This window comes from Rana temporaria, chromosome 5 (genome assembly GCF_905171775.1).
Source record: "Rana temporaria chromosome 5, aRanTem1.1, whole genome shotgun sequence".
Classification (NCBI taxonomy): domain Eukaryota; kingdom Metazoa; phylum Chordata; class Amphibia; order Anura; family Ranidae; genus Rana; species Rana temporaria.
In genome coordinates, this window is record NC_053493.1 from 143,529,166 (window position 1) to 143,556,390 (window position 27,225).

General features: G+C 44.8%; 1 long non-coding RNA gene across 1 annotated transcript; it reads right to left on the reverse strand.

The window, feature by feature from the left end:
- Nucleotides 1-8,601: 8,601 nt before the first annotated feature.
- On the reverse strand, nucleotides 8,602-9,222 carry LOC120940379. Its single transcript, XR_005749423.1, has 3 exons — nucleotides 9,169-9,222; nucleotides 8,970-9,044; nucleotides 8,602-8,703 (listed from the first exon to the last, which is right to left on the reverse strand). It is a non-coding gene; the product is annotated as an uncharacterized LOC120940379 (long non-coding RNA).
- Between the last annotated feature and the right edge of the window lie 18,003 nt (nucleotides 9,223-27,225).

The following is a 27,225-nucleotide window of genomic DNA, read 5'->3' on the forward strand; positions in this document are numbered from 1 at the left end:
ACCATAGGATCTATCCGCTGAAACCCATTTGCTGGGATTTATCTGCGGATGGATTCTATGGTGTGTACGGGCCTTATGCGTATTGGATGCGCTTAAAAACGCTTTAAATTCACAATTTTATGAACCCAGCCTAAAAATTTACTCTGAACTTCAGCTAACACTTTATAAGCAGTTAGGGCAAACAGTTTTTTTGTTCCTTTTGGGATAATTTTTTTACAAAAATGAATAAAAGCTGACCATTGTAAGCACCCCTGTTATTGCTAAATGGTTTGTCTCAACCCTCTAACTGATACTTTGTCTGAGCAGCATGGTCTGGTAAAGTAGGTTGAAAAAAAACAGACTTGGATCACCTGGAAAAATCTCTATAAAACCATAAAACATTTTTGTGCTCTACTATTATCAACTTTTAGGGACAAATGTTTTTGGTGCTGATAAACCTGTACTAAGATGCCACTCCTAAATATGACTGAATCAGTTTTGCCCAGCCAGAAGACTTGTAGTACACAAAAATATCAAAAATATTCCAGAGTATAGGCTAAATAAATGTTGAGTAACTAAATAACTTTTACAAATACTGGTTGCGTTGCATTTAAGATAAAGGAAAAAAAATAACAACAAAGATTAATAGTAGCTATGTACATTGCAGTGGCGGCTGGTGCTCAAAATTTTTGGGGGGGCGCAAACAAACAAAAAAAAAAAAATTGCAGCCTCACAGTGCCCATCAAACACAGCTACTGTGCCCATCTATAGCCACCACTGTGCCCATCAATTGCAGCCACTGTGCCCATCAATTGCAGCCACTGTGTCCATCAAACGCAGCCACTGTGCCCATCAATTGTCGCCACTGTGCCATCAAATTCAGCCGCTGTTGCCTATCAATTGTCGCCACTGTGCCATCAATTGTCGCCACTGTGACATGCCATCAATTGTCACCACTGTTCCATCAATTGTCGCCACTGTGCCATCAAACGCAGCCACTGTGCTATGCCATCAAAAGCAGCCACTGTGCCATCAATTGTCGCCACTGTGCCATCAATTTTCGCCACTGTGCCATGCCTTCAAACACAGCCACTTTCACATCAATTGTTACCACTGTGCCATGCCATCAAACACAGCCACTGTGCCATCAATTTTCGCCACTGTGCCATCATTTGTCGCCACTGTGCCATGCATTCAAACACAGCCACTGTGCCATGTCATCAAACGCAGCCACTGCGCCCATCAATCGTCACCACTGCGCCATGCCATCAAACGCAGCCACTGTGTCCATCAATTGTCGCCACTATGCCCATCAATTGCCGACCAGTTTGCCCCCTCAAAATCAGCCAGTTTGCCCTGTAAATTGCTGACAGATTGACCCCCCCTCTCCCCCGCCCAGCACTTACATTTTTCGGGTCAGCCATCCTCCCTCCACCGTCCCTCGATGTCTTCTCCTGCCCTCGATGACGCTTCAGCCAATCAGGTTACCGGTAACCAGACCCAGTGAACCTGATTGGCTGAGACATGCGTCCCTTGGTTAACTATTTGGAAGCCGATTACAGCCTGCTGGCTCTGATAGACATTTCCAAAGTCAACTGCTGTTATTCAGATGGCTGGCGCTCACTAGGGGGCCGACCATCTGAATATTGGGCGGCAGCGGCGCTGGCGACAATACATGGATTCATGAAATGCATTGTATTGTATTGTTTTAGTGGCGGTGTAGGAGAGAGGGGGCGGCGCTCCTGCACCCACTATCGACGCACAGCCACTGGTACATTGTCAATGTACAGTATAAATAAATGATCTGCTTTGCAGGTACAGTAAAATCTTGGATTGAGAGTAACTTGGTTTAAGAGTGTTTTGCAAAACAAGCACATTTTTTTTTATAAAACTTGACTTGATATACAGTACATGTCATGTCATGTCACAACTATTTAATGAAGGTACAACATTTAGCAACTCACATGGTTGATGATTAAAACAGGTACATCTAAGTATGCAGGCATCCGGGGTAAAGCGATCCACATAAACCGTCCTCCGCCCCGCCATCAATGTCATCCCTTTCACGCTGCACTCCACAAGCGCTTCAATTCTCGATTTCAGATTGCTCCACTGCAGGGTAGTCTTCCCAGTCAGGACTGCAGACTGACAGCGGTGAGAGCCGGCGGTGCGGAGCATGGTCTATGTGGATCGCTTTACTCTGGATGCCTGCATACTTAGATGTGCCTCTTTTATTCATCAACCATGTGAGTTGCTAAATGTTGTACCTTCAATTAAATGTAACCATATTGCTACACTAAGGCCCGGTACACACGAGCAAACATGTACGATGAAACCGGTCCGTCGGACCGTTTTCACCGTACATGCCTGCCAGAGGGCTTCTGTACGATGGTTGTACTAACCATCGTACAGAAGTCCGCGCGTAAACAATACGCGGGGCGTGTCCGCGTCGTCGCCGCGGCGACGTGGGCGGGCCTGCCATTTAAAGGCTTCCATGCATGCGTCAAAGTTATTCGACGCATGCGAGGGACGGCGGGTGCTCGGACATGTACGGTAGGTCTGTACTGACGACCGTACATGTCCGAGCGGGCAGGATTCCAGCGGACGGTTTTAAAACACGTCCAGGAATATTTGTCTGCTGGGAAAAGGCCCGGCGGGCAAATGTTTGCTGGAATTCGGCCCGCTCACGCCTACACACGACCGAACATGTATGCTGAAACTGGCCCGCGGACCAGTTTCAGTATACATGTTTGGTCGTGTGTACGGGGCCTTAGAGGCGCCTCTCTTCTCTTTTATACTCTGTAGCTCCTGCTGTATTTTGCTTCTAATCCCCTTGGGGAGGCTTCTATTTGTGGATGGACATTGTATGGTTACACAACCTATCACATTGCTATAATCTTTTTAAATACAAAAAGGTATAAGTTGGCAATATTGAGCATTAAAGTGCCACATCCAGTGAAAAATGGAGAAAAACCAAACTCCCCTTATATTGGACTTTTGAGGCACAGTTTTCTTGAAAGTATGTAAAGTAGTAAGTTATTTATTAATTTTTTTGTAAAAAAAAAAAAAAAAAAAATTTAAACACACATATATGCAAATACATAGCATGCTTAAACATATTTACAATGTTGTCAACATCATTACATAATTTTAAATATTTAATTCTTGCAATTAAATATTTAAAATTATGTAATGATGTTGACAACATTGTAAATATGTTTAACCTCTAGGAGCCCCGGCATTGTACATTGACGGCCACAAGGTTGCTCTACAGTGCCGAGAGGATGTCTATTGATGGCCTCGGCTTTTCCGGCCACTGCGTGCCTGGCGGCCGCGATGTCCGCGTTTACGTTTTACCCCGGCCGAAAGTTTCCAGTTTTAGTGCCCGATCCACAAAGCACTTACCTGGAAACTTGCGGCGGTGTATCGTAAATACGTCCGGCGCAACGCGGGCAAATTCAAATGGGCGTGTGCCATTTAAATTAGGCGCGTTCCCGCGCCGGACCTACTGCGCATGCTCCGTTTCGGAATTCCCGCCGTGCTTTGCGCGCAGTGACGTCATTTTTTCGAACAGCGACGCGCATAGCGTAATTACGTATTCCCGGGCGGCATACGCAAACGACGTTAATTTTTAAATTTCGACGCGGGAACGACGGCCATACTTTATACAGCAATACGATTGCTGTTTAAAGTTAAGGCACCAAAAACGACGACTAACTTTGCGACGGGAAAGTAGATTAGCGGCGACGTAGCGAACGCGAAAATCCGTCGTGGATCGCCATAACTCCTAATTTGCACACCCGACGCTGGTTTACGATGCAAACTCCCCCCAGCGGCGGCCGCGGTACTGCATCCTAAGATCCGACAGTGTAAAACAATTACACCTGTCGGATCTTAGGGCTATCTATGCGTAACTGATTCTATGAATCAGTCGCATAGATACTCTGAGAGATACGACAGAGTATCTGAGATACACCGTCGTATCTCCTTTGTGAATCTGGCCCTATAACTTTTGCACAAACCAAGCACTATACACTTATTGCTTTTTTTTTTGTTTGTTTTTTACCAAAAATATGTAGAAGAATACATATCGGCCTAAACTGAAAATGTTTTAAAAAATTAAATAAATTGGGATATTTATTATAACAAAAAATAAAAAATATTGTGTTTTTCTTTTTCAAAATTGTAGCTCTTTTTTAGTTTATAGCGCAAAAAATAAAAACTGCAGAGGTAATCAAATACCACCAAAAGAAAGCTCTATCTGTGGGAAGAAAAGAACGTAAATTTTGTTTGGGAGCCAAGTCGCACGATCGCGCAATTGTCAGTTAAAGCGACACAGTGCCGAAAGCTGAAATTTCGCCTGGGCAGGAAGAGGGTATATGTGCCCAGTAAGCAAGTGGTTAAAGGGTTTGTAAAGGAATTTATTTTTTTATCTTAATAGCTTCCTTTACCTTAATGCGGTGCTGTTTTCATGTCCTCATTGTTAATTTTTGCTCTCAAGTTGCTGTAATTCTTCTCTGATCTCCACACTTCCTGGTTGTCTGTTTCCTGATAACCACAGTACTGGGAGCTTTCTCTCTGTGGTCACTAATCAAGGAGGTGTGATTACTGTGTGTCTAAAACCCCTCAGCACCAATCAGTTTCATTTTCCCAACCATCACTGCCCTGTATTGGCTCTGTTGCTCTGTACATCAGAGGCAGGAAACAACATGCAAAAACGAAACTAGAAACTACAGGTACATTATATGATTGATTTTTATCTATTTGTAATCGTTTTTAAAAGGAATCAGTTAACTATTATGTCTCTATACCCTGTAAACAGTAATTTCAGCAAAAAAAAATGTTTTATTTACAACTCCTTTAACCCCTTAACGCCCGCCGCACGACTATATACATCCGCAAAATGGCACGGACAGGCAGAAGGGCGTATATATACGTCCCTGCCTTCTAGCGGGTGGGGGGTCCGATCGGGGAGCGATCCGGGACGACGGAGCGGCTATTCGTTTATAGCCGCTCCGTCTCGATCGCTACCCGGGAGCTGAAGAACGGGGAGAGCCGTATGTAAACACGGCTTCCCCGTGCTTCACTGTGGCGGCGTATCGATCGAGTGATCCTTTTTATAAGGGAGACTCGATCGATGACGTCAGTCCTACAGCCACACCCCCCTACAGTTGTAAACACACACTAGGTGTACCCTAACTCCTACAGCGCCCCCTGTGGTTAACTCCCGAACTGCAACTGTCATTTTCACAATAAACAATGCAATTTAAATGCATTTTTTGCTGTGAAAATGACAATGGTCCCAAAAATGTGTCACAATTGTCCGAAGTGTCCACCATAATGTCGCAGTCGCGAAAAAAATCGCTGATCGCCGCCAATAGTAGTAAAAAAAATTTTTTTATAAAAATGCAATAAAACTATCCCCTATTTTGTAAACGCTATAAATTTTGCGCAAACCAATCGATAAACGCTTATTGCGATTTTTTTTACCAAAAATAGGTAGAAGAATACGTATCGGCCTAAACTGAGGAAAAAAAAAATTATATATGTTTTTGGGGGATATTTATTATAGCAAAAAGTAAAAAATATTGCATTTTTTTCAAAATTGTCGCTCTATTTTTGTTTATAGCGCAAAAAATAAAAAACGCAGAGGTGATCAAATACCACCAAAAGAAAGCTCTATTTGTGGGGAAAAAAGGACGCCAATTTTGTTTGGGAGCCACGTCGCACGACCGCGCAATTGTCTGTTAAAGCGACGCAGTGCCGAATCGCAAAACCTGGCCTGGGCATTTAGCTGCAAAATGGTCCGGGGCTTAAGTGGTTAAGCATGCTATGTATTTGCATATATGTGTGTTTTAAAAAAATATAAGGGGAGTTTTAATCATTTTATAAGGACTATAGAATGAAGAACTTATGAATAAATGGTTGTGGAACAAATCATCTGAGTTTTCATTATTTCTTATGGGGAAATTCACCTTGATATACGAGTGCTTTGGATTACAAGCAGAGGCTCTCTAATTAGGCAAATTAGGCGGTCGCCTAAGGCCTTGCACTCACAGGGGCCTCCCGGCCGCCTAATTTGCCTGTGATCAATACTAATGTCTGCGCCATCGGATCTCTCTATCACCCCTTTCTCTTTCTCACCCCCCCTTGCATTGGCTGGATATGTCTGAAGGGTGAGGAGGGTGCCCTGGAAGTGGTGCTGATCACCTGTGTGCTAGATCCATGCATTTTCTGCAGCCATTTTTCTGGCTTGAATTATTTTTCCCATTATGGGCGTGAGTGGGGCCTCATGTCTAAGTTTTGTCTAAGGCCTCACAAAGCCTAGCGCCGCCTCTGATTACAAGCATGTTTCCGGAACGAATTAGGTACTGAACTTTTGTTTATTAGCAAATAGACTGATCTAATATTAAAAGTTTATCGGGCTCTTTAAAAATGTCTGTTCCTTCTGTATAAAGAATGCTTATCTACTTTAGCGAAAAATAAAAACAATCATTGTCCCTCAGCTTTTTTTTTTTTAACATATTTAACATAAATATTTTATAATCACTATGCAGCCAATCAAATGATAATTCTTTGGCTAGCATTTGTTATTGGTGGAATTACTTCTAATCCTTTGTAAAATGTTTCATCTTTTTTTTTTTTTTTTTTAAATCACCTGATCCCACAATATTCATATTTATGATGTGAATCACTTCCACCTATTGACATAAGTTGGAATGTATTTTACAATTATGTATGTTTTATTTCTTTCCCGGGGCTGATCCTTTGCAGTGGAATTTGAATGATGTGAGGTTTTTCATTTTCAAAGATAAGAAAATATATGGACACTGGCTATGGATTTTAGATACATCTGAAAGCATTTACGGGTTTCTTTAGGGATAGTAACTTAATGTTATAACATTAAGAAAAATATGTAAAGGATTACACAGGAATTTTGTAATCAAGTGTAGTGTGTGTGTTTAGCAAGCATTTGTTCTTGTGTATTGTAAAATTCTAATAAAAACAATTTTGACCTGATTTTCATATTTTATTTTATAAAGTTTTGATGTATTTTAATAAATATCTGTAAACTCTCTCTAGCAACTAATTCTTTGTCAGAAGTTGTATTCAGGATATTTGCTCAATGAGTACTGTGAGAAAATTACAGTTTAAACCACTTGGAGGGCCAAGCTATCGAACCATAGATACTGTACAGAAGTTTTATTTCAGAGGATCCAGGTATTCCTTTCTGTATCCAATATGAAAAAAAAAAAATAGTTTTGGCCGCACAAAAACCTTAATAATCAAACCAGGAGATTTCTGTGTCCTACTAGATCAGTGGTTCTCAACCTTCTAGTGCCTTGACCCATTGAAAAATTTCCCAAGTTGTGGGGACCCCTAACAGTAAAACTATTTTCGTAGCGTGGGTTGCTAGCACCCAAGGCAAGACAAGTAATTTGCGCCCCTAACCCGCAGACATTTAGCGCTCCCTGTGTCCTTTTAATGGCAATTATAATAACAGGTAGTGTTACTCACTGTGCCTACAGCTTCACTGTGTCTCCAACTTTATGGTGTCTCGTAGCAGTGGCACCTATGCCTAAATCAGGAGATAGGGTCTCCTCCAGCCCCTCCCACTTCACCTTTCTCACCAGTCAGCTGACCTCTAGTCTCTGCCCCCTAGCCATGCCGTGAATTGAACAGGCAACTGCGAAGAGCCCTGCTGGGCAGCCGCAAAAAGGCTGGGAGAATGGTGCAGGCTTCAGGAACAGCCCAGGATTCGGTGACCCCTGGCAAATCATCATTCGACCCCCGGGGGGGGTCCCGACCCCCAGGTTGAGAAGTACTGTACTAGATCAATGATCAAGTTTAAGAGAAAAAAATACATTGCACCAAGTTCCTACACCCCAAACTCGCTCGTCCATGTCTTTATGGACCTTGTTTTGTGCACTGGTGCACTGTCATGTTGGAACAGGAAGGGGCCATCCCCAAACTGTTCCCACAAAGTTGAGAGTATGAAATTGTACAAAATGTCTTGGTATGCTGACACCTTAAGGCCCTGTACACACGATAGAACATGTCCGATGAAAACGGTCCGCGGACCGTTTTCATCGGACATGTCCGCTGGGAGATTTTGGTCTGATGGCTGTTCACACCATCAAACCGAAATCCCCCAAATTGGGCCCGAAGTATCAACATTTTGTGTGGCCACCATTATTTTCCAGCACTGCCTTAACCCTCTTGGGCATGGAGTTCACCAGAGATTTACAGGTTGCCACTGGAGTCCTCTTCCACTCTTCCATGACGACATCACGGAGCTGGTGGATGTTAGTGACCTTACGCTCCTCCACTTCCATTTCAGGATGCCCCACAGATGCTCAATAGGGTTTAGGTCTGGAGACATGCTTGGCCAGTTGGGGGGTATGTGATCGAGAGTCCTAAAAAAGGATACAGCACCTCATCCCAAAATAGATTCAAAGGAGGGGAATTTTTTGGAAGAGTTGGGGGGATTATTGCGGTGCGATGAAGAAAACCAGACAAAGTATGTATGTATATATAAAAATATATAAAAAAGGTTTATTCATTCAATTTTTACAAAATATAGTAATTCAATATACAGATAGTGCATAAATTATTTTGTGGGAGCAAGATCTAGAAATAATTTTTTCGATCAGGTCGACCCTACTAGTTTCGCCTCTTGGCTTCTTCAGGGGAATTAGGACAAGATCGTCTCTCTAGATTACTCTAAAGAGATGAAAAAGAATAAAACAATTTTAACATATGCATACAATATAAGCTCTAAAAGAACTTCGATTATATATGTTCAACAAAACATGTCATGTATATAGAGTACAAACAAAAGTTTGGCTGGGATCTCTGGCGGGGCAAGAGAAACCAAAGTTCATAGGAGCAAATGCGCATATATCCACAGCCTGGTAGCAGCCAATGCTGTTCAGCCCATGAGAGGGGGCTGGCAGCAAAATTCCATAGGTAGGAGAAATAAAACCTACCCTAGCTTCATGCACAGCCAGTCAAGGAAAAACCCCCTCAGGGTGGATATTGAAATCCAAGTTCAACTGACAGGACTTAAAAATACAGAAGAAAAAGAATCTATGTTAGAATATGTGTTATTAAATTATGATCTGTTTCAACTAATTAAACAAATCCATAATAGAGTCAATAGGGTTAATATATGTAAAACAGCCATACCTTGAAGCGTAATAAAATCAAGGTGAATACAGGGGAATTAAATAAGACAATAACATGGGCACTGAAGAACCTCAATTCATCTGAGAAAAAAAAAAAAAGTGTTTGAATAGATTTAGTATACTTCATAAAGTTAGTGAGAACATGGGTAACTAAATTATTAAGTGTAAGCAAGGGATCAACTTACATGGAGTATTTAACTAGATGAACAGTCTGAGTGCAAGCAAACATCAGCTGGTGATAGAAAGTCAAAGGATAGTCGTTTGCAGCAAAAATCAAGGACCAGTCAATTGCAGCTGAAAAGTCCACAGATAATCTCCTTTAAAAAGGGTAGAAAATGAATGAACATAAATGAAAAAGTGAAGGTTTAGCCATAAGTATTCAAACCTTACACAGAGGAGACAATAGTGAGGAGAGTGAATGGTTGCAGGATGGAAACTTACCTATCTTTAAGAGGAATAAAGACATCTGTCAGTACCCTGTTGGTAGCAGACAGATAATGATCATATCATGCTATATATAGCCTGTTGGGGAGGCGGGTGCATCGCGATTGGATCTCAGAGGTCACATGGTCGCTGAGATGCCTACAATTCCCACACTCCTTAGCGCTGAAGCAGCCGTATCATATGATGACACCGGCCAATCAGCGGAGCCGCACTCTGGAGAAAAAGGAAAAAAGGAAGGAAACGTATGAGTGCAGAGGGGAGGAACACAGAGCACTAAAAGAGAGCGATTGCCAGCCAGCAGCACCAAAACAGTCACACATACACAGAGCGGCGTGGACCATGACCGCAAGCTGACTGATCAAGGCAAACCAAGCAATCAAACATGAAAGCAAAAGCAGTAGATCATATATTGTAGAAGTCAAAATATAATAAAGAATTAAGACAAACAAAAAATCACTAATAAGAAGGGGAGAGAGACCCTGAACAGGGATGTGAATGGGCTGATGTATGGAAAAGGGCTGTAGTGGCTTATTGGGAAGGATGCGCATTACCTCCAGAACTAATTAGGGCTCAAGCTAGTCCCACATATAGGTGAACCCAGAAAGGAAAAATTGCCAAGCCAGAGACCCAAGCCAAAATAAAAAATTATATACAACATATTTAGCAATAAAATGAAAAATGTAGGGTTTACACTATATGTACAAACATATGTATTCAGTATATTTCAATACATACAATCAAAAATCGACAACATTATTATTGATTAATAAATTATACATCAATATTCAAAGGAAGTAAATGTGGTTGTTATAATGATATATAGCAATATATAACACATTATTGCCCCCATCATAAATGGGAGCAGGTGGGTTGATTTTAGCCAGTGCCGGAACTTGCCCACTAGGTGGAATATGGGGCAAAGAGTTTGGTGGTCAAAGTAGAATACATGTAGGACCTGCTGGAGAGTGGCAATAGAGCAGGATGTAATGAGGAGGGAGGAAATGACCAGACCATAACACCTTTCTTAGATGGAATAACGTAGAGGCCACACCATTTTATTTAAAAATAATAGAATTTCTTATAAATATTTATTATAAATATTTCTTTCACAGAAAGGGCTTGAAACTGATATATTCGTTCAACCCCGGAAATTTAGTGGCATCTAACTGATGTATCCATTTGGTTTCAAGTTGGAGTAAGGTCTGGTCAATTCCTCCACCTCGAACATGTATAGGAACATGCTCCAGGGCTGAGAAACTTACAGCGTTAAGATCAAAGTCATGTAGGCAACCTACATGTCTATTTAAAGCAGTGGTCATTAGACGCTTATATAGAGGGTTGACATGGTCTCTAATGCGTTTAAAAAACGGTCTCTTGGTCTTGCCAACATAGAAACAGCCACATTGGCAAGATGCCAAGTAGACGACGCCCACCGATTGACAGGTGACACGGAACTTTAGTTTGTGAATGCGACCGTTGGGTAAAAGAGTGACGTCATTGGTATATATAAACCGACAAATGTCACAGTTACCACAAGAAAAAGTACCTTTAATAGTAGATGTCTCACATTCCTTTCTGGTGTGGTGACTTTGGACAAGGCGATCCCTCAGTGAGGGAGTCCGTTTAAATGTGATTTCAGGATATGGTTTTATATATTTTGATATCGTATTGTCGGCTAGAAGTAGGGGCCAAAATTTTTTAAAAATCTGTCGCATTTGAATATGCTGTTGCGAAAATTTGGTCACTATTCTGATAGAGTCAGTTTTATTAGGTTGTTTGTTGGCATTTGAATAAATAAGATTAGATCGGTCTAGTCTGATCACCTTGTTGAATGATCTTTTGAGCAAGGATCGACTGTAGCCCCTGGAGAGTAATCTACAGTATAGATCATTAGCTGCAGCGTGGAAATCTGTGTCTCTGGTGCAGTTTCTTTTGAGCCTCAGGAACTGGCTGTAAGGAATGCTATCCAAGAGTGGTTCAGGGTGGGCACTGGTCGCGTGCAAAACAGTGTTGCCCGCAGACGGCTTGCGATACAGTGATGTATGCAAGCGACCCATACGGTCAACATGGATACGCAGATCCAGGAAACTTACATCAGTTTGGCTACATTCCATGGTGAACTTTAGGTTGAAGGTGTTAATAGCCAATAATTGCATAAGGAGTGTGAGTTCCTCCCTAGAGCCATACCACAAAATCAGTATGTCGTCTATATATCTGTACCATTTAATGGCCTTAGACAACAGTTTTGACAGACATATGTTCGAAAAGATCTCCTTCTCCCACCCCCCCAGATACAGGTTAGCGTAGCTGGGGGCACACTTGGTCCCCATAGCCACTCCCTGTATCTGGAGGAAGTGGGAGGAGTCGAACATAAATACATTTCTTGTTAAGATAAACTTCAAAAGTTTCAGGACAAAAGCATTGTAGGGATCAGAGTTTAGGCCATGTGCCTGTAATTCTATGGATATAATTTCAAGGCCTTTGGAGTGTGCTTGGCCAGTCCATCACCTTTACCCTCAGCTTCTTTAGTAGGCAGCGGTCATCTTGGAGGTGTGTTTGTGGTCGTTATCATGTTGGAATACTGCCCTGTGGCCCAGTCTCCAAAGGGAGGGGATCGTGCTCTGCTTCAGTATGTCACAGTACATGTTGGCATTCATGGTTTCCTCATTGAACTGTAGCTCCCCAGTGCCGGCAGCACTCATGCAGCCCCAGACCATGACACTCCCATCACCATACTTGACTGTAGGCAAGACACACTTGTCTTTGTACTCCTCACCTGGTTGCCCCCACACACGTTTGACACCATCTAAACCAAATAAGTTTATCTTGGTCTCATTAGACCACATCAGACCACATGAGAAGGACATGGTAATCCACAGGACATGGTAATCCATGTCTTTAGTCTGCTTGTCTTCAGCAAACTGTTTTTGGGCTTTCTTGTGCATCATCTTTAGAAGAGGCTTCCTTTTAGGACGACAGCCATGCAGACCAATTTGATGAAGTGTGCGGTGTATGGTCTGAGCACTGACAGGCTGACCCCCCCACCCCTTCAACCTCTGCAGCAATGCTGGCAGCACTCATACGTCTATTTCCCAAAGGCAACCTCTGGATATGACGCTGAGCACGTGCACTCAACTTCTTTGGTCGACCATGGGGAGGCCTGTTCTGAGTGGAACCTGTCCTGTTAAATGGCTGGATGGACTTGGCCACCATGCTGCATCTCAGTTTTACGGTCTTGGCAATCTTCTTATAGCCTAGGCCATCTTTATGTAGAGCAACAATTCTTTTTTTTTTCCAGATCCTCAGAGAGTTCTTTTCCATGAGCAAACAGTGACCAGTATGAGAGAGTGAAAGCGATAACACCAAATTTAACATACCTGCTCCCCATTCACACCAGAGACCTTGTAACACAAACAAATCACATGATGCAGGAGAGGGAAAATGGCTACTTGGGCCCAATTTGGACATTTTCATTTAGGGGTGTACTCAATTTTGTTGCCAGTGGTTTAGACATTAATGGCTGTGTGTTGAGTTATTTTGAAGGGACAGCAAATGTACACTGTTATACAAGCTGTACACTCACTACGTTACATTGTAGCAAAGTGTAATTTCTTCAGTGTTGTCACATGAAAAGGTATAATAAAATATTTACTAAAATGTGAGGTGTGTACACAATTTTGTGAGCTACTGGCCCAGATTCAAGAAGCACTTGCGCGGGAACAAGTGTGATTTGCGCCGCGCAAGTACTGATTTGCTCCCATGCAAATTTGCGGCTGATTCTGTAAACCAGTTAAGCCTGAAATGCGGCCATTTTCCCGCGCACGCAGCCTAGCTGTTCCTGCGCAATTTTTGCGCAATTTTGCGCGGGGTGTAAGTTGCGCCTTCATGGAATTCCCTCAGCGAATATGCAAATTAGGTACTGCCGATGATTCAGAAACATGCGCGTGTGATGCGCATCTTGCGCTAGAAGCGTGCAAGCTTTTTTCCCTGGGCAAACTTGCTCCTGTTAAAAGCAGGGGCAAGTTAGCAAAAGATGGCCAAATGTCATCTGAAGGAGCGCGCAACTTCAGCAGCACCTAGACAGACGAGCTGAACAAGCAGAGCACCCACATTTTCGGGACCTCACATCTGTGCACCAACATGCCAGGGGCAGCTATGGTTCTTGATATTCTATTGACTGAGCCGACTCGTAGGAGGGCACGGGAGAGGATTTACAGAGGGCGCTACAACCTTTTTCAGATGACTGATACTGAGGTGTATCGCATGTTTCGCTTTAGCCCTGAAGTCATCCTTGAGTTGGTAACAATCCTGCAGGATGACATCAGCAGCCCGACCCATCGGGGACAGGCAGTGCAGCCACTGGTGAAGGTAGTGGCAACCCTTCATTTTTTGGCAACTGGCTCATTTCAGCGCACAGGTGGAGTGGTGGCGGGGATGTCCCAATCCAGCATGAGCAGGTGTGTGCACCAAGTGATCCCTGCAATACTCAGACGAATGGGCACACAATTTATCAAACCAACCACGGCTGACGTGCGGCAGAAGGCAATCAGTGATTTTTATTTATTAGCCAGATTTCCACGCACTGTGGGTGCAATAGATTGTACCCATGTGGCACTACGCCCCCCCCCCCGGCTCCTCGAGCATATCTACTGCAACAGGAAACATTGGCATTCGATAAATGTGCAGATGATTGTGGATGCACATGGCCTCATATGGCATGTCCGTGCCAAACACCCAGGGTCAAGCCATGACAGTTTTATTTACCGACACAGCCCCATCCCAACCGAGTTTGACCAGAACATGTATGGAGACAGCTGGCTGATTGGTGAGTGACATGGGTGTCAGGTATGACTGCCCCCCCCCCCCATGATGCACACATCACAAGGGGCACATGCACGACTAACATCCTCCTGTCTTTTCCCTTCCAGGTGACTCTGCCTATGCCCTGGGTCCTCACATGATGACCCCATTTCGTAACCCTCAAACACCAGGAGAGGAAAGATATAATGAAGCCCATGCACGTACCCGTGCGGTGGTGGAGCGCACATTTGGCATCCTTAAATCTCGATTCAGATGTCTGGATAAATCAGGGGGGACCCTATTGTATTCACCCAACTTTGTATGCCAAATCGTAGGGGCATGTAGTATTCTCCACAATTTAGCTCAAAGAAGGGGCATGCACATTGAGCTACGCAATGACCTTACCCCCGAACCACGCAACCCCCCCCCCAAGAAACACTACCGGATCTTCTGAGGGAAGAGCAATCCGGAATGGTCTTGTGGAACGTCTCTTTGCACATTAAACACACCCTGATCTTGTCACAAGTATAATGCATGTATGTACACCACTGTAGTCCCTAGCACACACCCAACACATGCACCCCCAATTGGATTAGACCCAACAATACCCCATGGTATTAGGGAGCAGCAACGCCGCGTCAAGGCTCCAATTATGTTGCTGTCCATTCATATACCTTTCACATGGCAGAGGGTGACACCCCTTTTCCAGCAGGAGTGCCACCCCCCCCCCATTCACACACCAGTCACACTGTAGTATACACTCCTCACCGTGTGTAGGGACTACAAATAAATATAAAAACTCATATCCTGAGCATATAAAAAAAATAGAAACTCATATCCTGAGCATATAAAAAAAAAATCTCATACCCTGAGCATATAGAAAAATAATAAAAAAATCATATTGTGTTGAGCAAAAAAATGTAGACATAAAATTATTTTTTTGTTTTTTTCTTTGGGCCAAGGGTGCCCCGGCTCTGGCTCCTCAATCTCCGTGGTGCGGAGGAGGCATGGGGTGGGGATGGAGGGGTGGGGGGAGGAGGGGGGGGGAGGAGCATCAACCCCTACTTCCACACTCCTTGCAGGTGGTGGCTGCATGCCCTCCATGGCGTTGGCCAGGCGGGCAAGGATGGTGTTGGTCTGGGCCAACATCCGCATTTGGCGGGTGGTGGTATCCCGCTGATGCCGGCGGGTAACTCTCGCCTCCTCCTGCACTGCAGCGGTGTTGGCCTGCACAGCAGCGGTATTGGCCTCCACCGCAGCTGTCATCCTGCTTAACAAAGCTGGTGTGGTCTCCAGAGCCACCAAGCAGGTGACTATGGCCTTAGAGTTGCCACTAATTTCCCCCAGGCTCTGTGCCACATGTTTGTCCCGGTCCTCATGCAGGGTGAGGGCATGCTGCATAGAGGTGGAGGTGGATGCCATGCTGTCCGCCAGACGACGCACCTCTCCCACCATGGCCCCTATATGGCGGGTCTGCAGGGCCTGCTCCTCCAGCAGACCGTCACGGAGGCTGGAGGATATATGCCTCGTTTTGGACAGAGCCTTCCTGGGAGGAGAGGCTCGGCCACGGACAGAGGGAGAAGGGGAGGGGTCCACAAGGGAGGGGTTTGCCCTGGAGGGGCTTGCCCTGGAGGGGGATGACGTGCGGGGGGGGGGGGTGGTGGGTTGCACAGGGATGGTGGTATCCTCCTGGAGGGAGCCAGAGTCCTCCTGGATGAGGAAAAAGGAATCCTCCTCCAATACCACTTGCTCCTCCATACTTGGCCCCGGTATGATCTCCTCCTGGACCAGCATAGCCAGAATGTCCATGGGGCCTGACTGGACCCCTGGCTCTGGTCTGGATGGGCTGGGTCGAGCCGCAGCCGAAGACGGCCCAGCTTCTTCTTCCTCATCACCACCTGTGGATGACACCAAAACGACATATTTTGCTGGTGCAACACACTTCTCATATGTTCACTTGTACCCCCTCCCATGATGCACAGCAGATATGAAAGAAAAATAATACTTACATCTTCACTTCTACCCACAAATATGTTCACTTGTACCCCCTCCCATGATGCACAGCAGATATGAAAGAAAAATAATACTTACATCTTCACTTCTACCCACAAATATGTTCACTTGTACCCCCTCCCATGATGTACAGCAGATATGAAAGAAAAATAATACTTACATCTTCACTTCTACCCACAAATATGTTCACTTGTACCCCCTCCCATGATGCACAGCAGATATGAAAGAAAAATAATACTTACATCTTCACTTCTACCCACAAATATGTTCACTTGTACCCCCTCCCATGATGCACAGCAGATATGAAAGAAAAATAACTTACCAGTCCCCAAGTTCCCAACAGTGGAGTCGTACCCTTCAAGTCCCTCCACCTGCTCCTGCACGAACGTTTGTGCAATAAGCTGCTCCTCCTGATTGAGCCGGATCATACATCGCGGCCCACCTCCCGTGCCACCGGTATGCTTCCTGATAAGAGCCAGGTTTTCACGGACCCTGCGCCTCATATCATTTAATTTCTTCTGGATGTCATCCCAGGTACGCACTTCATTACCCAGGGCATTGATGTCCAGGGCAATGGCTTCATATTTAGCCCTCCTTTGGGCAATGGTGGTGTTTGCCCGCTGGGCACCATATAGGACTTCCTTATGCTGCTGGAGTGCAGCAATCAGGATGTCCATCTCTGCAGCCACAAAGTTGGCCTTCCTTTTTTTGGTCCCTTTGGGAGGTGCCATGTCTTGCAAAAGGGCTGAATTTCCTTGCTCAGGGGGGGTAGGAAAAAGCAGGATGAAATTCAGCAAAGAACCTGCGCAAGTCTGCTCCTATTTATTTGCTCAGTGCAAGCAGCTGAGCAGGATTTGCCCTGAAATTATGCAAGCAAACCTCTGCTGAGCCGAAAATTCCTCATTTACATAGGGGCACACCCACTTTGACTTGCACGGCCTTGCGCCCTCAGCTTTGCCTTAAACAGGAGCAAATTAAATGAACAAACGATTCCTGAATCAGGTGGCAATTTGGCAAAATTGCTCCAGCGCAGAGAAATTCAGCTGAGCGGCTCAGGTGTAAGTAATGGGCAAATCTACCTGAATCTGGGCCACTGTGTGTATATATATATATACAGTGAGGAAAATAAGTATTTGAACACCCTGCTATTTTGCAAGTTCTCCCACTTGGAAATCATGGAGGGGTCTGAAATTGTCATCGTAGGTGCATGTCCACTGTGAGAGACATAATCAACATTTTTTTTTCCAGAAATCACAATTTATGATTTTTTAACTATTTATTTGTATGATACAGCTGCAAATAAGTATTTGAACACCTGTCTATCAGCTAGAATTCTGACCCTCAAAGACCTGTTAGTCTGCCTTTAAAATGTCCACCTCCACTCCATTTATTATCCAAAATTAGATGCACCTGTTTGAGGTCATTAGCTGCATAAAGACACCTGTCCACCCCATACAATCAGTAAGAATCCAACTACTAACATGGCCAAGACCAAAGAGCTGTCCAAAGACACTAGAGACAAAATTGTACACCTCCACAAGGCTGGAAAGGGCTACGGGGAAATTGCCAAGCAGCTTGGTGAAAAAAGGTCCACTGTTGGAGCAATCATTAGAAAATGGAAGAAGCTAAACATGACTGTCAATCTCCCTCGGACTGGGGCTCCATGCAAAATCTCACCTCGTGGGGTCTCAATGATCCTAAGAAAGGTGAGAAATCAGCCCAGGACTACACGGGAGGAGCTGGTCAATGACCTGAAAAGAGCTGGGACCACCGTTTCCAAGGTTACTGTTGGTAATACACTAAGACGTCATGGTTTGAAATCATGCATGGCACGGAAGGTTCCCCTGCTTAAACCAGCACATGTCAAGGCCCGTCTTAAGTTTGCCAATGACCATTTGGATGATCCAGAGGAGTCATGGGAGAAAGTCATGTGGTCAGATGAGACCAAAATAGAACTTTTTGGTCATAATTCCACTAACCGTGTTTGGAGGAAGAAGAATGATGAGTACCATCCCAAGAACAAAATCCCTACTGTGAAGCATAGCATCATGCTTTGGGGGTGTTTTTCTGCACATGGGACAGGGAGACTGCACTGTATTAAGGAGAGGATGACCGGGGCCATGTATTGCGAGATTTTGGGCAACAACCTCCTTCCCTCAGTTAGAGCTTTGAAGATGGGTCGAGGCTGGGTCTTCCAACATGACAATGACCCGAAGCACACAGCCAGGATAACCAAGGAGTGGCTCTGTAAGAAGCATATCAAGGTTCTGGCGTGGCCTAGCCAGTCTCCAGACCTAAACCCAATAGAGAATCTTTGGAGGGAGCTCAAACTCCGTGTTTCTCAGCGACAGCCCAGAAACCTGACTGATCTAGAGAAGATCTGTGTGGAGGAGTGGGCCAAAATCCCTCCTCCAGTGTGTGCAAACCTGGTGAAAAACTACAAGAAACGTTTGACCTCTGTAATTGCAAACAAAGGCTACTGTACCAAATATTAACATTGATTTTCTCAGGTGTTCAAATACTTATTTGCAGCTGTATCATACAAATAAATAGTTTAAAAAAATCATACATTGTGATTTCTGGATTTTTTTTTTGATTATGTCTCTCACAGTGGACATGCACCTACGATAACAATTTCAGACCCCTCCATGATTTCCAAGTGGGAGAACTTGCAAAATAGCAGGGTGTTCAAATACTTATTTTCATCACTGTATATATATATATATATATATATATATACACACAGTTGTGTGAAAAAGTAATTGCCCCCTAAACCTAATAACTTGTTGTGCCATCCTTGGCGGCAACAACTGCGATCAAGCGTTTGCGATAACTGCCAATGAGTCTTTCACATTACTGTGGAGCAATTTTGGCCCACTCTTCTTTACAGAATTGTTTTCTTTATCGTACATCACGGGACACAGAGCGGCATATTCATTACTATGTGGGTTATATGGAGTACCTTCAGGTGATGGACACTGGCAATCTCAAACAGGAAGTGCCTCTCCCTATATAACCCCCTCCCATAGGAGGAGTACCTCAGTTTTTTCGCCAGTGTCTTAGGTGTTGGTCATGGAATAAGCTTTGCCTCCACATCCTTGGGATCAAGGCAGGCTAACCGGACCTGTCCAAAATGCCTCAGTGCTAAGGTGGACAGTACCCGGGCCCCAAGTCGTGGGGTTTAGCCTATAATGCTTCTCTTTTAGAGGGCTGGACCCTGGGCCCAGGTCTTGGAGCTTTTTTAAAAAAGCCAAAAGTATCCTGTTTGCCAGAGTGCTGTATAGGTCCAGGACAGAGGTTCCTTCCAGGACCCCAGTGCCTGAAGGTCTAGTACACTACCCACGGAGATGGGAGAAGATTGGACATGTTGTGCTATACAAACGTCCTGCGACATGGAGCAGGTAAGAGGAGGGCCTGCGGGACTTGGTTCGACAGTGGGCTCTCCAGGGGTGATCTTTAGGGGGGTTAGCCTGAATATGCTCTGCATTGGCAGCCTGGTTCACTATGTCTGTGTAAGACAGGATGACCTTCCTTCCCCCCAGCACTTGGTCCCCCTGTCCTAGGATTTTTGCTAGCTATTCGCTGTGCGACAGGTTGGGGTTTTCTTGAAAAAAAAAAAAAAAAAAAATCCCAGGGCTAGAGGAGAGGTTCCTGTTGGGCCTCTAATGAGCCTTACCTGACCGAATGTTTGAATCTGCCGCTCCTCCAGAGGCTCCGTGTGAGCTAGCGTTCGGCGGCGCGTCTCCTCCATGTGTAGGCCCCCTCCCCCGGCATACGCGCGCGCGCGGGCACCTCATATAGGTTGCCTTCGCGCCGTTTGGGGGGAGGGGGCGGTGACGCACGTATTGACGTCAGAGAGGGGCGTGCTGCAGTGCCGTTATACACGGCAAGCAGCGTTCTGCTCAGTTTACAGCTGAGAGGGGAACAAGGAGGACACAGAGCGGCAGAGCTCTGACACCCGGTGACGCAGAAGGGTATTACAACATTGGAGCTCGCTCCAAAACAGTGTACAGTTAAGCCTAGAATCCCTCCTTCAGCGGATTGGTGCTGGCAAAAATCAGGGTGGGCCAGTACAAAAAAAAAAAAAAGAAACCTATTTTTACTGATAGGCTTACTGGTCCCACCGGGTTTTTGGACATTTATGACTTTGTTCCCTAAACCCTAAATTTTACTCTCCTGGCTAAAACACTTGGTGTTATATGCAGAGTCCCTCAGTGTTGTATCATGGCCCCCAAGGGTTCAGGATCAAGAGCTACAAAAAATGCCAAAAAACAGAAGGGTTCCCCCTCTGATTCTGATGATGTGAATCCAGCTATGCCGGTACTTACCCCCCCTGTTATTCCGGCAGGGGTCGCCTTGGTTGAGCCATTAGGGGAGGCTGGTGCTGAGGCTGGCCCAGAACCACCCAACCCTGTGTTTGTCACAGAGGAAGTACTAGCTGCCTCCCTGGGAGGGCTAGAAAAGAGGTTAGCCGCTATGATCGCTAACGCTATTCCAGGCAAAAGGCGGACTAGATCCCCATCGCCTAGATGTGTATCCTCGGATGCTGAATTTCTCTCTCCCGAGGAATTAGAAGTTCAGGAGGATCTGTTGGACCAGAACCTAGAGGGTTCAGAGTGGGAGGAATCTACTGTGGAGGAACCTTTTTCAGCCTCCCAAGCGGAGAGCCTGTGGATCCAGTCTTTGACAGACTTGGTCCGGTCGGCATTTAAGTTGCCCTTGCCTGAGCCTCAGGTCCCTGCGGTCTCCTCCTTGGGTTCTCTGAAAGCTCCCTTGAATAACGCAGTTTTTCCGGTCCATCCTCTCTTGGAGGAGTTGATTTTCCAGGATTGGGTACGACCAGACAGAATTTTTCTGCCACCTAAACGGTTTTCGGTTATCTACCCTATGGAAGAGAAATTTTCTAAGAGATGGGCGCTCCCAGCTGTGGACGCAGCCATCTCGTGTGTAAATAAGTCATTAACTTGCCCGGTGGAAAACATACATATGTTTAAAGCCCCGGTGGATAAACGTTTGGAAACACTTTTAAAGGCATCCTTTGCTACGGCAGGAGCAGTGGTGCAGCCAGCTGTGGCTGCTATCGGGGTCTGTCAAGCCTTAAAGGACCAGACAAAACAGATGCTTAGAGACATCCCTGCCCAACAGGCAGAGGAGCTATCGGATATTCCCAGAGCGCTGTGCTTTGCGGTGGATGCTATAAAGGACTCCATCCAGCAGGCATCTCGTTTATCACTATTTTTAGTGCATATGAGAAGGCTCTTATGGCTAAAGAACTGGGCGGCCGAGCCCCCATGCAAAAAGCTTCTGGCAGGTTTTCCTTTCCATAGAGGTCGACTCTTCGGAGAAGATCTGGATAAATACATTCAGACTATTTCAAGTGGCAAAATGACCCTTTTACCAGTCAAAAAGAAGTTTCGGGGTCCGGCATTTAAGAGGCAGCTCTCCCCTGTGCCAGGGCCCTCTAATTCCAGGCAGTATCGACGGCCTCCTGTGCGATCAAACTTTAACAATAAATCGCAGGGACAGGCCCCTGGGGGCAAAAAGCCATGGTATCGCAAGCCAGCAAAGCCAGCCCCTAAGTCTGCCTTATGAAGGTATGCCCCCACCCACGAGGGTAGGGGGAAGGCTTTGTTTCTTTTCAAAGATCTGGGAAGCCAATATCCCCGACAGATGGGTCCGATCTTCTGTGGCCACAGGCTACAGATTAGAGTTTCTAAAGTTGCCCCCTCCTCATTATCAGGAGTCAAGAATTCCAAACGATCCAACAAAGAAGTCCTCATTTTTGGCGCAAAATAGAAAAAGAAAAGCGTCCCATGCACTGACCTATTATGTGAAGTAACTAACAGCACTGAGAAGACCACCCTAAAATTTAAGGGGTTTTGCCGTAGCCAAAAAGCCAACTGAAAATATACAAGATACCCAGACGGTGACCCTAAAGAGTAAGGCTACCTCTGGGTAAGAGGCTACTATAGGCAAAGCACGGACTATACTCAATTTATGCAAAAATATGAAATTTAATGAATTAATAGTTAGTTACAAAACATGATTAAAACTGATCAACTGTAAATACCTGCAGTGTCACCTCTGTGGTTAGCTCACCATCTATTTGGGTATACCAAAATAAGTATGTTTACTTTTTTCTTTAATTATTAGGGGTCACTTCCAATTTGTGCCGCTTCCTTTCGGACTGGCTACGGCCCCCCGGGTGTTTACGAAGGTTCTAGCTCCAATATTAGCCAATCTAAGAATCCAAGGGGTCACGGTCCTAGCATATTTGGACGACCTCTTGATCATAGACCACTCACCTCCTTGTTTGGAGTGAGCGGTTGCCCTCACGGTTCAAGACCTCGAGAGGTTCGGCTGGGTCATAAACCGAGAAAAATCAGCATTCCAACCCACAAAACAGTTGGAATATCTCGGCATGAGGTTAGACACAGCTCAGCAAAGGGTATTTTTACCCCTGGTAAAGGTCAAGGCTATCAAAGAATTGATTCAGCTGGTTCTAAGCAAAAAATAACCAACTATTCGCCTATGTATGCGTTTACTAGGCAAGCTGGTGGCTACGTTCGAGGCGGTACCTTACGCACAGAGCCATACTCGCGTCCTACAGGCAGCCATTCTGGCAGCTGGGAGCAAGAAAGGACAGGCCCTAGAGTTTCCTTTAGCACTATCATCAAGAGCCCGGCAAAGTCTGTGCTGGTGGTTAAACCCTCAGAACCTGCTGAAGGGAAAATCTTTCAGCCCCATAGCCTGGAAGATAGTGACCACAGATGCCAGCCTGAAAGGCTGGGGAGCGGTCTTGGATGGTTGCACTCGCCAAGGTACTTGGGCAGCGGCGGAGAAACAGCTGCCCATCAATATCCTGGAGCTCAGGGCTGCTCGGCTAGCCCTCCTGGCATGGACATCCAAATTGCAGGGATCCCCGGTGAGAATACAATCAGACAATGCCACAGCTGTGGCATATATAAACCACCAAGGGGGAACCAAGAGTCAGGCCGCTCAAAAAGAGGTGAGCTTGATTTTTCTGTGGGCAGAGTCTCATGTACCCTGCATATCGGCAATATTCATTCCCGGAGTGGACAACTTGCAGGCAGACTTTCTAAGTCGCCAAACTCTGTTGCCAGGGGAATGGTCTCTACATCCCCAGGTTTTTCAGACAATCTGCCAAAGGTGGGGTGTGCCAGACGTGGATGTCATGGCATCGAGATTTAACAAGAAGCTAGACAGGTTCATGTCCCGGACAAGGGACCCGATGGCCTGCGGAACCGATGCGTTGGTGTGCCCTTGTCATCAGTTCAAACTCCTGTATGCCTTTCCCCCGCTACAGCTACTACCCCGGCTGTTGCGTAGGATCAGAGTGGAGCACAAGCCAGTGATCCTGGTTGCTCCAGCGTGGCCCCGGAGGGCATGGTACTCACTAATCCTGAAGATGACAGGGGGACACCCTTGGACTCTTCCTCTACGACCAGACCTACTCTCTCAAGGCCCGATCCTCCACCCTGCATTACGGTGTCTAAATTTGACGGCCTGGCGGCTAAATCCCTGATTCTCAGGGGTAGAGGTCTGGCTAAAACAGGTTATCTCTACCCTAATCAGGACTAGAAAGCCGTCTCCTTAGTAATTTTTTACAGGGTTGGGAGGGCCTATGTAGGCTGGTGTGAGTCCAAGAAATGGCTTTCCCGCATATATACCATTGATAGAATGTTATGTTTTCTCCAGCTAGGAGTGGATAAAGGCTGGGCATTAAGCACATTTAAGGGACAGATTTCAACTCTGTCGGTGTGGTTTCAGAAGCCGTTGGCCGCCCTCTCACTGGTTAAGACCTTCATGCAAGGGGTCTTACGTATTAATCCTCCGGTTAAGTCGCCACTTTGTCCGTGGGACTTAAATCTTGTTCTGTCAACTTTGCAGAAGCAACATTTTGAGCCGTTGGCTGAGTTTTCTTTGGTGTTACTGACAAAGAAGTTGGTATTTTCTGGTTGCCATAGTTTCAGCCAGGAGAGGGTCAGAATTGGCGGCCTTATCTTGTAAGGAGCCATATCTTATTCTGCATAAGGACAGGATGGTTCTCCGTCCTCATCCTTCCTTTCTACCAAAGGTTATATCCAGTTCTCATCTGAACCAGGATTTGGTACTACCATCCTTCTCCCAAAGCCCACTTCCAGAAAGGAAGGGTTGCTGCATACCTTGGATATTGTCAGGGCCATGAGGGCCTATCTTAGAGCTACAGAGTAGATTCGGAAAACAGATGTGTTGTTCATTTTGGCCAGATGGGCCCAAGAAGGGGCAGGCAGCTGCAAAATCCACGATCTCAAGGTGGATTAAACAGTTAATCATTCAGGCCTACGGCTTGAAGAGGTTGCCTCCTCCGTTGTCAGTAAAGGCTCATTCTACCAGGGCCATGGGCGCCTCCTGGGCAGCACACCATCAGTTCTCTATGGCTCAAGTATGCAAAGCGGCAACCTGGTCTTCAGTCCACACGTTTACTAGAATTATACCAGTTGGACGTAAGAAGGAATACAGATACAGCCTTTGGGCAGGCAGTGCTGCAGGCTGCGATTTAAGACCCTCAGAATCGGGGGCACCCTTGAGTTAAAAATTTAAATTTAAAATTTATTTTTCTCGACTAAGTTGGATTTATTATTATTATTTGAGTGTATCTCTGAATTAAATCCTTTTGGGAAGATGTCTCCCTCCCCTCATTAAAGCATTGCTTTGGGACATCCCACATAGTAATGAATATGCCGCTCTGTGTCCCGTGATGTACGATAAAGAAAAAGGGATTTTTAATACAGCTTACCTGTAAAATCCTTTTCTTGGAGTACATCACGGGACACAGAGCTCCCACCCCTCTTATGGGGACCATTTTGGGAGGCATACTGCTTACTACAAAACTGAGGTACTCCTCCTATGGGAGGGGGTTATATAGGGAGAGGCACTTCCTGTTTGAGATTGCCAGTGTCCATCACCTGAAGGTACTCCATATAACCCACATAGTAATGAATATGCCGCTCTGTGTCCCGTGATGTACTCCAAGAAAAGGATTTTACAGGTAAGCTGTATTAAAAATCCCTTTTTAATTCAGCCACATTTGGAGGGTTTTCCAGCATGAACCTGTGTAAGGTCAAGATACAGCATCTCAATTGGATTTAAGTTCGGGCTTTGACTAGGCTTCTCAAAAACCTAAATTTTGCTTTGTTTGAACCATTTGGAGGTGGACTTGCTGTTGTGTTTCTTATCATTGTCCTGATGCATAACCCAAGTGCACTTGAGGTCACAAACTGATGGCTGGACATTCACCTTTAGGATTTTCTGGTAGAGCTCAGAATTCATGGTTTCATCAATTATGGCAAGTCGTCCAGGTCCTGAAGCTGCAAAGCAGCCCCGGACCATTACGCTACCACCACCATGTCTGACTGTTGGCATGATGTTCTTGTTATAAAATACTGTATTAGTTTTATGCCAGATGTAACAGGATGCACACCTTCCAAAAGGAAATTTTTTGTCTCAACAGTTCACAGAAAATTTGCCTAAAACTCTTGGGGGTTAATCAAGATGTTTTTGTAGATGCATGTTCTTTTTGGTCAACAGTGGCTTTGGCCTTGGAACTCTTCCATGGGTGCCATTTTTGCCCAGTCTATTTCTTATTGTTGAATCATGAACACTGATTTAACCTGAGACAAGTGAGGTCTGCACATCTTTAGATGTTGTTCTGGGTTCTTTTATGACCTCCTGGATGACTCGTCGTCATGCTCTTGGAGTCATTTTTGTAGGCCGGCCACTCCTAGGAAGGTTCACCACTGTTCCAAGTTATCTTCATTTGTGGATAATGGCTCTCCCCGTGGTTCACTGGAGTTTCAAAGCCTTAGAAATGGCTTTGAAACTCATTCTAGACCGACACATGTACTGTACATAACTCTGTTTCTAATCAGTTCTTAAATAGTTTTTTAGATTGTGCCATGATGTGTGGCTTTTTGTGATCTGTTAGCGTGCTCCACTTTGTCAGACAACTTCTATTTATGTGACTTCTTGATTCAACAGGTCTGGCAGTAATGAGGCCTGGGTGTGGCAAGTGAAATTTAACTCAGCTTTCCAAAAAATTGTGGTTAATTACAGTACATTCATGATTCAGCATGGGAGGGGGACATTTACTTTTTCACATAGGGCCAGGCAGGTTTGAACAGATGTTTCCCCTTAATAAATAAAATAATAATTTAAAAACGGCATCTTGGATTTACTCAGGTTATCTTTGTGTAATATTATTATTTTTTTGATGATCTGAACCATTAAAGTGTGAGAAATATGAAAAAAAAAAATCAGAAAGGGGGCAAATCTTTTTTCACACAAATATAAATATATATATATATATATATATATATATATATACACGCACACATACATACATACATATATACACACACACACACACAGCAAAAAGAACATGAATATCGTTGATTTTACTCATACCATGGCTGCCAATAATTCTGTAAAACTGTTTGTTTGTTGATACACTTAGCTCAATTTCCACCACTATATACAGTATAACTAGCAATAAAAATCGGACTCTAAAAATGTATGTAAAGCAACTATAACTGTTTAAAGGTTATAGCATTTTCAACCATTTAAATTTCAATTGTCCTGAGGTCTTCAGCCTTGCGGATGACGGGTCCACCACTTCACAAAAAATTCAGCTCTTTTTATTTTAAAAAGATCAAAGACAAAAATACTCTGACAACACATAGAAAAGTGATTTTGTTCTGTAACCCCAACAACAAAAGCCATTTTCTCATGTTCTCTTTCA